The following is a 10870-nucleotide window of genomic DNA, read 5'->3' on the forward strand; positions in this document are numbered from 1 at the left end:
ACGTAATGAATAACTTCTCTAACAAATCTATGTTGCTTACGAGTTTACTCTCTTCGTTAATGATTACTTTAGTCGAATGTATTGCAACGATTGCGCGAATCCTTAGGGATCTTCAAGGATATTTGTTGGTCCATGAGTGTCCAAGGAATTCGCAAATATGAGTGATGATTGCAGTAACCATCGGTCTATAAACGGATATTTAGTTTTACATAATTTGAAGGAAATATTCGTATCTAACTTTAATTCGTCTTATCGTTAAATCTAAAACAAAGTAAATTAATATTTTATTATTCTCTAATATGTATTTAAAGATTAGCTTTAATGTTGTCTAATGTAATGTTACATTCCATTCCACCATATATTATTATTATTATTATTATTATTATTGTAAAGTGTGTGAAAGAGTTGAGTAAGCCAACGAATGTAAGGTACTGATAAGCAGTTAGCGTTATGTATGGTACGAAGAAAGAATAAATTTTGAGAATACAGATAAGCAGAACGAAAGACGAGCGCGTGGCAAGAATGTGTGTGTACGAATGAATGCAAGATAAGAGAATGCAAGCGGACGAATGACCTCTGTTCAAGAAAATGCCTTTAGTTAGAACTACCGGTCAAAGTAACAGATAAATTTCGACTTTCGACCTAACCACTTCATAAAAAATTCTCCTATCCAAGTATCATTTACTGATTCATTGTAATACATATTTCATGATAAAAATTTCTGAGTTATTTATTATATTTAGGAGAGAAATTTACACTTAAATTCGACATAATAATATAACGGTAAACATATAAAAGAATATCATGGTACAATTGTTCGATTGTCATTTATTACATTAATTTAATTTAATTTTTATGATATTAAATGGATCAAAAAACTATGATATTAGATATGGAAATTTTGTAGAATCAATTATATCTCAGACATCGTGAGAAAAAAAAAATTGTAAGATTATTAATTATTGGCGTACGATATTAAAGTGCTAAAATGCAAAAGGTGGTGTAATTTAAGAGAATTTAAGAGAATCGTGAACAACTCGTGTCCCATTTTTCATAAAAACTAATATTTGGAACGAGAGGAAGTTTAAAGTATCTACGGAAAACGGGGGAAAAAAAAACGGAGACACGTTCTTTATCGGTGCACGGAGAGACGAGAATGCAGCATCAATTTTGATTGTCACTGTCAACCGTACATCTATACAAAGGTAAAAGATAGAGGGTGTGAAAAAAAAAAAGAGTTGGGAGTATATGGCGTTGCGTGCATGAACAAATTTCCGTACGTGTCAGTGACTCCTCCTGTGAAGAAGACAAATAGATTTTTATACTCCGCGAATATCGTGTTATATCAAAGAGAGAGAATGAGAGAGGGAAAGAGTTTTCTTATTGCTTCTTATGTTCTCAAAACTCATTGTCGAGATAACGTTTCGATTGTTGTTCTCAATTGGAAACTCGATGATTTTATTGGAATTAAATAAATACTAAATTATCGATTCTTACGACACTACAATACTGTTATGTTTTTACAACATAAATGATGAAAAAAAATCAAACAAACAGTTATTTAACTTTATCTTTGTTTAATAATAAATAAAATGAAATCTTTCAATTTTTAGTTAATTAATTAAAAAATTAATATCAATTGTAAGATCTTCGATGGATTGAACAATAAAATATATTTTCTATGTTGTTCCATCTAACTTTCGAAGGTCCAGTTTTTAATTTAAATTAATTATGAGTAATTAAAGCCGAAATTATATTCATTAATAAAAAATCTAAAAGAATACAAATGGAATATAAGATTAAATATAAATTAAATACGGATATTAATTTATTTAATAATAGCTCGGTTGAATGATCAAAATTCAGAATGGAAAATCAAATATGGTAGAACGGTCGGTATACCAGATTATGTTTTGCGTATGGCGGATATTATTCGATAGTCGGTATAATGGTCTATAATATGCTACTGTTGATAGAGCAGCGTTTTATGGCGCTTGATACTGTGATGATGGATTGAATTAATCAAGAGTTAGATCTATAATTGATTAAAACTTGATTTAGTTTGAGGACGGAGTTTTATTGGAAACAGGACTTTTTTTTTTTCATGATATTAACTTTTACTTTAGAAGCGATTACATTAATTAATGCTTAATAGTAAACGTTAAAGAGCATTTATCAGCACTCTGCATTTTGCTTAGGATAATTATGGTTAATAGTAATCATTTATTTAGAGTTTAGGAAAGCATATTGATTTATTTGATTGATCATCCTAGAAGCGATAAAATTAATCAACATTTGATATAAAGAATTATATTACTATAGATAAATAATTCATATTACGTTTAAATTGATAACACGTTTTACTCGGAATATTCTTAGAAAGAAATGAAAAATATACAAGAACGCAGGTGGGATTGATAACGAATGATAATCAATTTTTCATTATCTTGAAAAGTTCTATTATCTTTTACAAGTACTTCTTTTTATATAATCATAAAGTATGAGGGAAAAAATATAACGTAACACAAAATATAAAATTGTTACAACATACAAGACGTTTCATATGTACACGGCACATTACAAAATTGATAAATATTATTCTAAAATATACGTATTGCAAAAAATGTGAAATATTTAAAAAAAAATTATGCGATGTATCGTGTTTCAAGGAAAGTATTCCTCTCGCTTTAGAACGAGCTGAAATGATTCTGTTTTTGTTTACTTTTACAATCATTCGTATTAAAATAATCTTGGTCACTAGGTATCACAATGTTTTACTATTTCAATTTTTAAAAATGATCACTTATACGCACGATATGTATGAAAAGATAATAAATAATAGTTGAGTAGTATCTTTAATTCTTAACAATACTTTTTACTAAATACTAGAATATACAATTTTATACTAAATATATAATATAGAATATTAAAAGTAATATTAAAACGAACAGTTCAATGGATAAAACTTTTTAAAAACTTGTATTTCATAATATCTATTAAATTCGTTCCTTCCAGTTTTTATTTAAGAATATTTGCATTTGTTAATAAAATACGAGCTCTAAATAGGTATAATTCATTATTAAAAATTATCGTATATAAAGATAAATTAATATAAATTTATTATGAATAAATCAACACGAACATACGTAGATAAAATGAAATAAATTTTGTGACAAACGACAATATAAAAAATAATACAGGCATTTGTATAATAAAAAGAAAAAGAAAAAAAATAAGGTTGATTTAACCTGTAGATATTTACGATTACATCGTAAGTTACCGATTCATATTTCACACTACGGAGTATTCCAACTATACGTAATTTAGTATAACCTTTTATAGAAGTGCACGAAAGAACTTTAGAATCGAGTGCATGTTAAGAAACCTTCTTTCGTCCTTGTTATATCGCTTAGATGGTAAAAAAAAATCCCATTCACTGTATGAATATTCAGAGACGTGATAAATAAAATTATGCAACGGCTTCGTGTTGCAGTGTTGCGCTTGTATCCGACAAGGGAATGTAGTTGTGAAATATGTAGCTGATAAGATACAGTGCTCTTTTGCGTTCGTATCACGAAAAGAAGGTCAACTTAGTAAGATTCTGTCGTCCAACAGATGTCAATTTGATATCCTTCAAAACTATACGCAACCATATAAGAATGAAATAAAAAATTAACATTAAAAATGTTATATAGTCTTTTGTGTTAATGAACGAACTGATGATATTGCATAATGAAGGACAAAATTTAAATTGTAAAGTAATTAAAAAAAATCAAGAAATATTTTTGTTTATTACATTAATATTAAAATATCGACGTACATTATTATTTGTCATAATATTATTACTTATTATGCAAATAACGTGGTAACTTCGTGTCTCATGTAAATAATTATTTTTGTCACTTGCCTTGCATTCAGTAAATGATAATTAACGTTTATTCATCATTCCGCATTTTTTGACTTTTTGTAGCGGCCATCTATCGTTATATTATAAAGATGGCACGCGTTGCCTACGCTAGCAGGACGATGTGTACTTCCCATTTTAATTTATACACCACGATTTAATTTCATTTTTTACACTTTGTAATTCACAGAGTCCTTTTTCTTGTCTGCGAAAATTATGGTCTCTCTAACGAGAAACAACGATAAGAATGTGAAATTGAAATTGAATGAAAAAATTTCTCTGTCTTTTCTATCCAAAATAATTTTCCAACATAATTTTGCAAAATTTACGATATATGCTTATTGATAATCGGCGAACTAAATAAAATTTTTTATTAATCATAGATATCTTAAAAAATGGTTCATATGACACGAAATTGTTAACATCGAAAAAAAAGAACAGCAAATTCGATCGATTCGAAGGAACAGTTTGATTTAAGACACCCTATTACTCTCTCTCTCTCTCTTTCTCTTTCTCCCCCTCTTATGACTAATCTGAGTTTCGGTAATGCTTGTAGAAAGACGGCTGGGAACTGTCGCAGCCTCTTTCGATTACGGATCACGTCTTGACCGCACCTCGTCCCGATGAATCCGACTCGAGAAGCAGACGGACCCGCTGACCAACCTACCGTGAAGGAGCTTGATTGTCCATATTGTCCAAGCGTGCTAAGTTATGGAGATTCCTAATGCTAACCCGGCCGACCCTAATCCGTCTCGTAGCTCTGTGAGCCGGAAGATCCAGATTTTCCAATGTTCTGAATCGGCCACGTCGAAGCACGGTCAGTTAGCTATCCATAAAATAAGAAAATTCAAGAAACATATAAGAAAAATATATATTCTTAAAGAATAATTTGAACTTATCAACATTTGTCTTTTTAACTTTCGAATATTAACTGTATCAATTTCTGACAAACACGCGTGTTTGATATTCAATTTTTTAGAATTCAAAGGAGCAGATACTTTTTGACAAGTATGAGATATTATTTCTTTTTTTTTTTTTTTTTTTTTTTTACGAATAAAAAAGGATATCGTGTAAGATGATGACAGGAGATGAAGATGCAGTCGCGTCTTTACCTTACGAAGAACAATGGTTTCGATCGAGATGAGAAGGGAAGAGGGAGGATGGACGACCGTGGTTGACAACCCTTTATCAAGTACGACGGCTCGTTTAGGTACAGCAGAAGCTAAATGGACGAGCGGCTCGGATGAACGGTAGAGGGGCACGCAATAAAGGGGTAGTGTCGCGAGATAATTGGAAGCTACGGCTGTCCTAGATGGACGTAAAGGCGAGGAAGAGATTCTAATGCAGAGCTCGCCCGTGTCTGCCGACTTGCACGTCCACGATTGCACCTATTGTTATTGGCTTTGGAATTTACGACTTTACTATAAGAAACTTTTCTATGAGATCAGTTTAAACTTTAGTATTCTGTTAAATATTATATAATGAATAATAGACACCGTTACGAACAATAGTAACATATTGAAATAGAATTAGAATAGATTCATCGATTAATCTCGTTACAGATAGAATATATATATATACACATGTACACACACACATATATATATATATATATATATATATATATATATACATCTAGTTGAAGATTACATTACATATCTACATAAATATAGATTCATCATAATTTTATAATACTTTCAGACGGTTCAGTTTATCAAGAACGCATAATTTCGAATGAATGAGAAAAAAAAAAGAGGGAGATGAGTTTTAAATTCTATTGGTCCGATCTTCTACAACTTTCTGCAATTGAAAACGCATGTTTTTGCGTTGATGTAATGGCGGAAACTTATTCTATATCAGTATAGAAGTTATATAATACCTAATGAGGGTTGTGTGTAGCTTGTTATCAGTGAGCTGGTACGAGGTAATATTCAGTCTGGGAGACCGAACGTTCAAATATAGTGCCTACAAAATCGATCCTTCTCCTGAGTTCAACCATTGAATATGGTATAGGTATTCATTCATGGAAGTTCTATAGTACGAGTTAAGGAAATCCATAAAATTCACTTCGTCTACTAACGTCTACATTAATCTCTCGTAGACGAGCACGTTGTAGAATAGATCAGATAGAAATGCAATTCTCTTAACATTTTGTCTGTATAAATCGTCTTGTCCTAGTATAGTTTATGTTCTTCGTTTTCACGTATATCTTTAGATTTATATTCGTAATATGTTTCTTTAATATGTGCGTTTTAATAAATATTAGATTTTAATATTACTTCTTAATGTATGATTTGTCCGACAATGTTGCATCTATCGCAACTATAATAATCTGAAAATTCAAAATATTTGGAAAGTTTTGATAAAGTAAACTTATGTCATCTATAATACAATCTTATTTTTATTTGATACTATAATCCGATTTTAAGGGATGAAATGACAGTAATTTTTACTACTTTTGTTATTTAAATAACTAGTATCATATGTATTTATTTATTATATTTTTTTAAGTAGCCAATTTTGAGATATAAAATCGAAAATTATTTCTAGTTTCATTTTTGTTTTTCTGCTAATTTCATTAGACTATTGTCCATTATGATTTTTAGAATTTACATTTTCATTTATTATCATTGTGATCGATTTATTTTTACAATCATCATTTGTGCGATCATTTCTTCACATTTGAATATAATTAGCCTAAAAATAAATCAACAAACGTTGTTCTTCAAATTATCTTTTAAAACGGATAAAAATTTTCAATGATCTCCTTATCTTGAGATAATTTATTACTATTATTATTTTTGAAGGACCGTTGAGAGATTTTACGTTTTATTATTATTTTTACATAAAAATTAAACATCGATTATTTCTAATGAAATTCTTATCAAACATTGTAATATCGTAATCGATATATAAAGTACATATATATCATTGCAAACAATTTATTTTTCTTATTATCGAGACTTTCGAAATAAAAAATATAATAACCATAAAATAAACGAAAAAGAAAATAGAATAGGATTTAAAGAATATTTAATAGTATGAAATCAAAATTAGATTGAATAACGTTGAATGATGCTGACGATGAATAAACGAGTGTGTAGATCGAATGAGAAAAGTCTGTTTCCTCAGTAGTCGTCGTTAACATCCTTCGCCAAGTCACGATTAGGTTTTCCTCCATCACTTCCTGCGTTTCCTCTATCTTCAGCACATCCACTTCACTTGACAAAGGTACCGCTCAGGACAATCATCTCGTAATTCTTCCCAATCAAACGATTGTCGAAGCTAAAACTATTGTGTCTTTCCGCGAGTTCCCTGGGGTAAGTTGAAAATCGAAGAGACACCCCTCTTAACCGATCCTACAAATGCAATGTCTCGTCACTTCGACGGGAACGAAAATCCGTAAAACGTTCCGAAGCTTTCCTATCTTTCTCTCAGTTCTTCTGATTGTGAGTGAGGTCAATCGACCGGCAACGACGACCATTGTGTTCTCTTTTCAAAGGCGTTAAAAGACGCGTTTAAGTTTCTCCTACTGGCACGTCCAGAGATGAGATAGATCCTAATTTAACCTGCGTCAAATGTGAAGTCCATTATTTGAAGAACGAGAAAAAGAAGGAAGGAGAAAAAGAACAAAAAAAAAAAAAAAAAAGAAAAAGAAAAAAGAAAGAGAAAAAGGAAAAGTGTGAAGAAATTCAGAGAACATACGTAATTGCAATATAGAACAAGGAACGTGAAGACACTCCTAAAACTCTCAGCTGGTAGAGTAGGTGCAAATAAAGTTTTAGAACTAATGACATTGAAGTACTATTGTTTTCTTAACTTCTAGTTCTTTCTAGCATTAAAATTCAGGGGGGAAGAAAGAAAATAGAGAAGTACAGAGAAAAAGAGAGGAAAATAAGAGAGAGAGGGAGAGAGAGAGAGAGAGAGAGAGAGTTAAGTATGGCCAATTGCTAAAGTTTTCAAAAGGAAGGCCGACTTAGGTTGGAATCAAATTCTAACGAAAAAATATCGAGTTCGTTCCGCTCGATTTGCCGAGTTTTCGAGAGAAAAAGATAGGGAAAGAGAGAAAGAGAGAGAGAGAGAGAGAGAGAGAGAGAGAACTTTTTAACTCATTTTCCCTTTAGAAATATCAACTTGACGCATCGTTGTAAATAAAGGAAAAATAAATATGAATAAAAATATAGAAAGGATGAATACAAAATAAAAAATAATCAGATGAGCGATGACAGAGAAATAAAAGATAGAAAAGTTCTAATCCTTCGAACTTTCACGAGTTCGCGTAATTTCAGATTTTGTTAGCGAGAACATCGGCGAACATTACGAGCCGTCGTTTCACAGTAAATAATGGTCCTTCTTAAATCCAAGCCGGCCAACTAAAGCGGTAAATAATGGTGCAGATTCTCACTAACTCCGGCGGTTCTCGAGGCAAAACAGGAGGCGAACGATCGTTCCCAAGGAAAAATAATGCAGCCGATTCGTTCTTAAAGCGTTGTAGATCTTTGTAAGAGGCTCCGTGGAACGGTTTATGGACGTGTCCACGATATTCTTGCTTATATAAAATCGAGAGAACTGGAAATCGAGATAATGTGGATATATCGTATTTTGAAATAAAAGAGACAGAGAGAAATATAAAAAGATAGATGGATAAATAGATAGATAGAGTGAACGGAGAGGGAAAGGAAGAAAGTTAAATAATGCATTCCGTTAGGGAAAAAAAAAGGATCATCTACATTTAAATGAAAATTCAGGGATATTCATGGATTTAGATGGTGCCGCGTGTTCGGTTATATTCTGATCTTACAGTGAAATCCATCGGTGGCTGGTAACATTTTCCAAAATCGATTTGGCTTTAAATAAAACCTTAATGATTTAGGGAATGACAATTTGACAATAATAACTCTTTTATCAATTAGATATTTTTTTCCAACTGTTAAAGGTTGATGACGATAAAATCGATTTATATTACTTTCATGATATACCATTCTTCGAAAGAATTCGAACGAAATGCATTAATCATGCATTATTAATGTTTAAAAAGTATCATTTATATCGTGGTGGTGAATAGACAGGTGAATATCACGATAAAAGGTATTCCTTTGTCCTATTCATAGGTTCGAAACTAGTCGAATGCATACGAAATAACCCGTAACGAGGATCTGCCATTACCATCGAGAAGATTCGTTGTGGAATGGCGGACAAGTCGCATAATGGAATACTTTTATCGATGTACCCACGATCGTTTAATTATTCAAGAACTATCTCGTGCGTTAACCGAGTTGCTGATTGTGTGCTCGCAGCACACAGATAGGGTCATACACACGTACAGATACAGATACAAACTTACGAACGTAGGCGTTCTCGCCCATCCAGCTGAGGTTCGTTGTAGATTCTGTGGTCGCCCGAAAGAGGAAAACGCAATTTGCGTTAAAATCCATGAGAAACGGAAACGTTCGGAGATAATTCGGAGAGGTGAATTCGTTAAAAATCTTCTTTTCTAAGGAGTGAACTATGTCCGTCTTAAAAAAAAAAAAAAAAAAAAAAAAAAAAAAAAAACAAAAGAAGAAACAAAAAAGAACGAGAAGGAGAGTGAAAGAAACTTAAGGGATTACTAAACGCGATTGACTCTGCATCAGGCCGGTCGGGCCGGGGGAGGGGGGGGGGGGCGGGATCTTAAAAATTCGTAACGCATATTACAATCGAAGCTCTCTCGAGGAATTAGATGGATTGTTGTAATCGAAGCGTCGCTTAAATCAACGCTTATGATTTTGTAACTCATACGTCAGACAGAATATCCAAGGAAAAAGATAAGTAGGAGAGGGTGGTTAATGACGTGTAACTATTATCTGACGTGACGAGAAGGAACCATGTGCATGCGTACCCTCTTATCGTACGATCGATCAAGTACTCCAACCACTTGCAGACCCTCCTGTGATCGCGTTTAATAGTGGCCCACGTAAATGCTTCTCTCTTTGATAAATGACAAGGACTAACGCGTTCTCTACTATGCAAGGAACTGATCGTTCTTGTCTTGAGAAAAAAATCGTATATTTTTATTCGTTATGTAACGTTGAAAATTTGTCTTCCCGTTGAAAATTCAAATATCTCGAAACAATGATTGTTCAGGAGCAACGACAAATCAAGTTCTTCTTTACGTGGTAAAGCAAAAATGCAGGGTTGACGCGGTTAGAACGTTTCCATGCATCGTCGAAACGGAAACAACATTCGGACTGGAACATGATGTATCGTCGAAAGGGAAACATTGTTCTTTCTCTGTATGTGTTTTACAACGGAGATCAGGAGTACGTGCGTGGACACAGACATAGATACATAGATACAGAAATACAAACACGGACACGAAACTACGGAAGTTTGAACCTGACCGTCGTGCCTAGGACAGAGAGCTTAGGGCAAGTTTTAGGCTTAACCCAATTGCGGCGAGACGACAGCGATACTATGCTTTTCCGTTTGGTGGACGGCTTCGTAAATAACCCAACCATCGTCCTCCCTTTCTCCTTTTGCGTTTCACCATAGGCTACGGTCGACGATACCATCCAGTCCCTTTCCTTTTTCATCCCCTTCCCCTTCTTTACTTCTTCAACCCCTCTTTCTCTCTCTCCCTCTCTCTCTCCCTCCTCCGGTTTTCCTGAAATTTATTGTTTTCCAGGCGAATGAGAAATATTCAAACGGCGGCAAAGCCGCCAACATAAAGATCCCTTGAAGTCGACGAGGGTGAACGTAGCTAGGGTGGTGGAGTAGTGACAGTGGTGGTACTTCTCGGCCTATCCAACGGAGACGACGAATCCGTAATGCATCTATTATCCAAATGGAGAGCCGTAAATCTTCGACAATTTATATTTTATACTTACAAATACAGTTCAAATATACGGATCCGAACGGCTTCACGGTGAGATTATCAATGGGCTCTTTACTACGAATCTACAATGTTGTTCCTTTCGAATTTTATGA

At 33.0% G+C, this 10870-nt stretch overlaps 1 long non-coding RNA gene across 1 annotated transcript; it reads left to right on the plus strand.

Annotated features, from left to right (window-relative positions):
* The first annotated feature begins 599 nt into the window (after positions 1 to 599).
* LOC124423109 lies at positions 600 to 5522 on the plus strand. Its single transcript, XR_006942011.1, has 3 exons — positions 600 to 1205; positions 4461 to 4721; positions 4884 to 5522. It is a non-coding gene; the product is annotated as an uncharacterized LOC124423109 (long non-coding RNA).
* The last annotated feature ends 5348 nt before the right edge of the window (positions 5523 to 10870 follow it).

This window comes from Vespa crabro, chromosome 3, assembly GCF_910589235.1.
Source record: "Vespa crabro chromosome 3, iyVesCrab1.2, whole genome shotgun sequence".
NCBI classification, from domain to species: Eukaryota; Metazoa; Arthropoda; class Insecta; order Hymenoptera; family Vespidae; genus Vespa; species Vespa crabro.